The sequence below is a fragment of the Erinaceus europaeus genome, chromosome 13, assembly GCF_950295315.1.
Source record: "Erinaceus europaeus chromosome 13, mEriEur2.1, whole genome shotgun sequence".
NCBI classification, from domain to species: domain Eukaryota; kingdom Metazoa; phylum Chordata; class Mammalia; order Eulipotyphla; family Erinaceidae; genus Erinaceus; species Erinaceus europaeus.
In genome coordinates this window covers 42,041,058-42,047,663 of record NC_080174.1, presented here as the reverse complement: position 1 = coordinate 42,047,663, position 6,606 = coordinate 42,041,058, and the positions used below count along the sequence as shown (strand labels likewise).

The 6,606-nt window shown below is 45.3% G+C and overlaps 1 non-coding gene across 1 annotated transcript; it reads left to right on the top strand.

The window, feature by feature from the left end:
* Window positions 1-5,789: 5,789 nt before the first annotated feature.
* LOC132532528 (small nucleolar RNA SNORA73 family) lies at window positions 5,790-5,988 on the top strand. The gene has a single exon (XR_009544476.1). It is a non-coding gene; the product is annotated as a small nucleolar RNA SNORA73 family (small nucleolar RNA).
* The last annotated feature ends 618 nt before the right edge of the window (window positions 5,989-6,606 follow it).

Sequence of the window (6,606 nt, the reverse complement as noted above, 5' to 3'; positions counted from 1 at the left end):
AGTTTAAAAAAATAAATAAATAAATAAATAAATAATAAAATAAAAATCGGGGGCTGGGCAGGTAGCACAGCACGTTAAGCTCACATGGCACAAAGCATAAGGACTGGTGTAAGGATCCCGGTTCCAGTCCCCGGCTCCTCACCTGCAAGGGAGTTGCTTCATAGGTGGTGAAGCAAGTCTCCAGGTATCTGTCTTTCTCTCCACCTCTCTGTCTTCCCCTCCTCTCTCAGTTTCTCTCTGTCCTATCCACAATGACAGCAATAACAATAATAATAATAACAATAACGATAAACAACAAGGACAACAAAAGGGAGAAAATAGCCTCCAGGAAAAGTGAATTTGTAGTGCAGGCACAGAGTCCCAGCAATAACCCTGGAGGCAAGAAGAAGAAAAAAAAAATCAGGGGGCTGGGTGGTGGTTAACACCTGGTTAAACATACTCATTACAGTGCTCAAAGACCTGGGTTCAAGCCCCAGGCTCCCACCTACAGAGGGAAAGTTCAGAGGGATAAAGCAATGCTATGTGCATCTCTCCCTCTCAATCTCCCCCTTCCCTCTTAGTATTTTCTCTGTCTCTATCCAATAAGTATATAAAGTATTTTTTTAAGTATTTTAGGGGGTCAGGCTGAGTGCACATGTTATCATGACCAAGGACTCGGGTTCAAGCCCCGGGTCCTTACCTGTAGGGGGGAAGCTTCACGAAGCCGTGAAGTGGGGCTGCAAGTGTGTCTTTCCCTCTCTATCTCCCCTCTCCTCTCAATTTCTCTCTGTCTCTATTAATAAGTAAATGTATATATATATATATTTTTTCCCTCCCCCAGGGTTATTGCTGGGCTCGGTGCCTGCACCATGAATCCACCGCTCCTGGAGGCCATTTTTTTCCCCCTTTTGTTGCCCTTGTTGTAGCTTCGTTGTGGTTATTATTATTGCCCTTGTTGACGCAATTCGTTGTTGGATAGGACAGAGAGAAATGGAGAGAGGAGGGGAAGACAGAGAAGGGGAGAGAAAGATAGACACCTGCAGACCTGCTTCACCGCCTGTGAAGCGACTCCCCTGCAGGTGGGGAGCCGGGCCCTGGAACTGGGATCCTTACGCCGGTCCCTGCGCTTTGCGCCACATGCGCTTAACCCACTGCGCCACCGCCCGACCCCCGTAAATGTATATTTTAAAAATAAATTTTTTAGGGGGGCAGGGGAGATAGCATAATGGTTATATAAAAAGAGTCTCATGCCCAAGGTTTCGAAGTCTCGGGTTCAGTCTCCCACACCAACATAAGCCAGAGTTAAGCAGTCCTTTCTAATTTTTATTAGATAGGACAGAGAGAAATTGAGAGAGGATGGGGAGATAGAGGGAGAGAAAGATAAACACCTGCAGACCTGCTTCACCGCTTGTGAAGAAGACCCTCCTGCAGGTGGGGAGCAGGGGCTCAAACCAGGTCATTGCTTGGTAATATGTGCGCATAACTGGGTGTGCCACCACCCAGTCCCCATATTTTTCTTCAAATTCCTGTGTTGGGGGGTCAGTTGGTGGTGCACCTGGTAAGTGCATACATTACAGTGTGTATAGAACCAGGTTCAAGCCCCTGGTCTCCACCTTCAGGAGGAAAGCTTCACGAGTGGTGAAGCAGGGCTACAGGTGTCTCTCTTTCTCTTTCCCTTGCTCACTCCCTTTCCTCTCAATTTCTCTCTGTCTCTAGCTAATAATACATAAATAAAAATATTTTTAAAAATTCCTATGCTGGGTGGTCCGGGAGGTGGCACAGTGATAAAGCTGTGTGTGTGTGTGTGTGTGTGTGTGTGTGTGTGTGTGTGTGTGTGTGTGTGTGAGATAAAGCTTTGGACTCTCAAGCATGAGGTCCCAAGTTTGATCCCGGGCAGCACATGTGCCAGAGTGATGTCTGGTTCTTTCTCTCTCCTACTATCTTTCTCATAAATAAAATCTTTTTTAAAAAATTCCTGTGTTGGGTTTCATCTCACTGACTTCTGAAACAAAGGTAGTATCCATGATCTACTAGAACTTGGGGAAGGGGTACAAATAAGTAGATTTAAAAGTATTGTGGGGGCCAGGAGATAGCTCACTTTGTGGAACTCACATGTTATCTGTGTAAGGATCCTCTATGGGGAAAGAAGGGAAGAAGGGAGTGGGGAAAGGAATAGAGGTAGGGAAGAGGCCCAGCTGGTGGCCATCCCGAAGTCATGCAGGCATTAAGCCACAACAATAAACCTGCTGGCAAAAAAAAAAAAAAAAAAAAAAAAGACATATGACCTGTCAAATAAAAATTTAAGAAAAAATGGCCACCAGGAGCAGTGGATTTGTAGTGTTGACCTGAAGAAGCCCCAGTCATGACCCTGGTAGTGGAAAGAAAAGAGGAGAGAAGGGGAAGGGAGAAGAAGGGAAGGGAAGAGAGAGGGAGAGAAAGAGAGAGAGAGAGGAGGAAAAGAAAGGAGAGGAGGAAGAGTATGCCAGAAGCAGGTGAACTTGCTCACTTGAATAGTACACTGTTTTGCCATGTGTGCAACCCAACTTTGAGCCCAGCGCCAACCATAATGAAGGAAACTTCAGTGCTGTGCTGTGCTGTGCTGTTTTTTCTCTCTCTCTCTCTCTCTCTCTCTCTCTGTCTCCCACAAGCACATGCCAGGAACAGCTAAATCCCTGCCAAGAAAAAAAAAAAAAAGTTGCCTGGGAGGGAGCACAGTGGATGAGGTGTTAGAATCTCAGGTTTGAGGTCCTGAATTCAATCCTTGGCATCACGTGTTCCGGAGTGATGCTCTGGTTTTCTTTTTTCTTTTCATTTTCTTTTCTTTTTGCATCTAGGATTATTGCTGGGCCTCAGTACCTGCACTATGAATCCACTGTTCCTGGAGGCTCTTTTTCCCTTCTGTTGCCCTTGTTGTTTATCGTTGTTGTTATTATTGCTGTCATTGTTGTTGGATAGGACAGAGAGAAATTGAGAGAGGAAGGGGAGACAGAGAGGTGGAGAGAAAGATAGACACCTGCAGACCTGCTTCACCCCTTATCAATCGACACCCTGCAGGTGGGAGCCGGAGGCTTGAAACGGGATCCTTACACAGGTCCTTGTGCTTTGAGCCACCTGTGCTTAGCCTGCTGAGCTACTGCCTGGCCCCTGATGCTCTGGTTTTCTATAACATGAATAGTTTTTAAAAACACACATAGAGGGGGCCAGATGGTAGTGCAGCAGGTTAAGCACACATGGCCCGCGTGAATCAGGGACTGGCGTTAAGAATCCGGGTTCGAGTCCCTGGCTCCCCACCTGCAGTGGAGGTCGCTTCACAAACAGTCAAGCAGGGTCTGCAGGTGTCTTTCGCTCCCCCTCTCTGTCTTCCCCTCCTGTCTTGATTTCTCTCTGTTCTATCCAACAACAACAGCAATAACAACAGCCATAATAACAACAACAAGGGCAACAAAAATGGGGAAAATAGCCTCTAGCAGCAATGGATTCATAGTGCAGGTACTGAGTCCCAGCAATAACCCTGGAAGTGAATAAATAAATAAATATTTTATTTTATTTTATTTTATTTAAGAAAGGATTAATTAACAAAACCATAAGGTAGGAAGGGTATAACTCCACACAATTCCCACCACCCAATCTCCATAATCCACCCCCTCCCCTGATAGCTTTCCCATTCTCTATCCCTCTGGGAGCATGGACCCAGGGTCATTGAGGGTTGCAGAAGGTAGAAGGTCTGGCTTCTGTAATTGCTTCCCCGCTGAACATGGGCGTTGACTGGTCAGTCCATACTCCCAGCCTGTCTCTCTCTTTCCCTAGTAGGGTGTGTCTCTGGGGAAGCGGAGCTCCAGGACACATTGGTGGGATCTTCAATCCAGGGAAGCCTGGCCAGCATCCTGGTGGCATCTGGAACCTGGTGATTGAAAAGAGAGTTAACATATGAAGCCAAACAAATTGTTGAGCAATCATGGGCCCAAAGCTTGGAATAGTGGAGAGGAAGTGTTAGGGAGGTACTCACTGCAAACTCTAGTGTACTTCTGCTTTCAGGTATATATTTTGCAGTAGTTTATGGATACGTGTGAACATAAGCTCTCTCTCACAGAAACTGGTGTATATCTAGGTTTTGGGACTTTGTTAGAAAGTGAACCACCTGAGATGAAATTAGAGTGTACTATAAAAGGAAAGGTCTCACCCGAGTAATGAAGCTGAAGGGTTGTCATTCCACACGTGAAGTCTCTGGACACAGTCTGAGGTGAAGCATGTTGAGGTGGCAATCGTTGTGTTGGTTAGGTTGTGATCGGCGGATGCAATATTATTTGGTATGGATTGGGAGAGGCATACGGGAAAGTGGGCCCTATCCAAGGGTTCCAGGACTGGGGGAAGTAGGGGCTCTATAGTGGAGATGTGAGGTTCCTGCTGTCTTAGGGATCAAAAAGACAATCGATAGTTAATGTTATCACCACATTATTTGGTAATTGGGTTAACTTTGAAAAGTCCTTTTGTTAGGGTTTGCTGTACAGTATCCAGTATCTTGTATATAGCTATGCTATTGGATGCTTCTAAAATAAATAAATTTTTAAAAAACAAACATAGTGAAGTCATTCAAGTGGTCCGGGAAGTGGCACAGTGGATAAAGCATTGGATTCTCAAACATGAGATCCTGAGTTCGATCCCTGGTAGCACATGTACCAGAGTGATGTCTGGTTCTTTTTCTCCTCCTATCTTTCTCATGAATAAATAAATCAATTCTTTAAAAAGAAGAAGGAGAAGGAGAAGAAGAAGTCATTCAAAGCTAGCTCTCCTGCTTTGCCCTGTGTGGAACCTTGGTTCAAGCCCACATGGGAATACTGCTACAACAGGATAAGCAATTCTTCTTCTTCTAGCGTTTGCCTCGGCTAGGAAGGATCGTCAGTTTCCCCAATGAATGGGTACTCACGAGATGCACCACGGGAAGGTCGATCCAATGCATCCCGGGATAAGCAATGATGTGGTGTAGCTCTCTCTATATCATCATCTCACTCTCCTTGAAAAAAGTATGCCTGGGAGTAGGGCGGTGGCGCAGCGGGTTAAGCGCACGTGGCGCAAATCGCCAGGACCTGCGTAAGGATCCCAGTTCGAGCCCCTGGCTCCCCACCTGCAGGGGAGTCGCTTCACAAGCGGTGAAGCAGGTCTGCAGGTGTCTGTCTTTCTCTCCTCCTCTCTGTCTCCCCCTCCTCTCTCCATTTCTCTCTGTCCTATCCAACAACAACGACATTAATAACCACAACAAGGGCAACAAAAAAGAAAATAAATAAAAACTTAATTTATAAAAAAAAATCATTTTAAAAAGAAAAAAGTATGCCTGACCTTCTGCACCCCATAAAGATCTTTGGTCCATACTCCCAGAGAGATAAAGGATAGAGAAATTTCCAATGGAGGGGTGGGGTTATGGAACTCTGGTGGTGGGAATTGTATGGAATTGTACCCCTCTTATATCACAATCTTGTCAATCATTAAATCACTAATGCAAAATTATTTTTAAAAAAGTAGACCTGTGGTCTGGGAGATGGAGCAGCAATAAAGCTTTGGACTCTCAAGCATGAAGTCCTGAGTTCAATCCCCTGCAGTACATGTGCAAGAGTGATGTCTGGTTCTTTCTCTCTCCTCCTATCTTCCTCATTAATAAATAAATAATTTTTAAAAAAGTAGGCCTGGAGGTATGAAGATCCAACACACGCACACACACACACACACACACACACAAAGTATATTGAAGTCATTCAGGTTCATGGTACATCAATTCTACTTAAATAACCATAACAAATTTAGAAAAGACATCACAACCGACATAAATACCCTGGGGTCGCTCTCCCAGGCTCTGTCCAGGTAATGGCAGGAGCGCAGGGCTCTGCTCAGTGATGTACAGTCCCTTTCCACAGCGTCAGAGATGAAGTCAGGCCCGAGTCCGCACCTGCATATTCCTATAGCTTCTCAGAGTCCCATGGACCGTGACTGAGAAGACAAACCATGCAGGAAACAGTTTATCTGAACACCATGCCTAGGTGTAGTTTTTTTCTCTTTTTTAATTTTTTTATATTTATTTATTTTCCCTTTTGTTGCCCTTGTTGTTTTTCATTGTTGTAGTTATTATTGTTGTTGTTATTGATGTCTTCATATATGTATGTGTGTGTGTGTGTGTGTGTGTGTGTGTGTGTGTGTGTGTGTGTGTGCCTGCAGCCCGGGAGGAAGTATGGTGGATAAATCCTTGGACTCTAAAGCATGAGGTCCTGAGTTCAATCCTTGGCATCACATGTGCCAGAGTGATGCTCTCGTGTTCCCTCTCCCTCCCCCCTCATTCCCCTTCCCCCTTTTTCTTCCCTTTTTACCCCTCTTCCCCTCTCCCTATCTGTTCCTGAGACTCAAGGGTCCCAGGTTCAATCCTGGCACCACAATAATCCAGAACTCTTAAACACACACACCACTCTTAAAACACACACCACTCTTAAAAGGGATCAAGGTCTGGGGCCCTAATCGAGGAATCCTGAGATTCCCAAAGAGACTTAATGGGCCTAGAACTCGAATAAATCCCTCTCTCCATTGTTACTGGTCATTTCTATCAGTAACAACAAAACAGACCCCTTTGTGGGCCCCCATAGGACC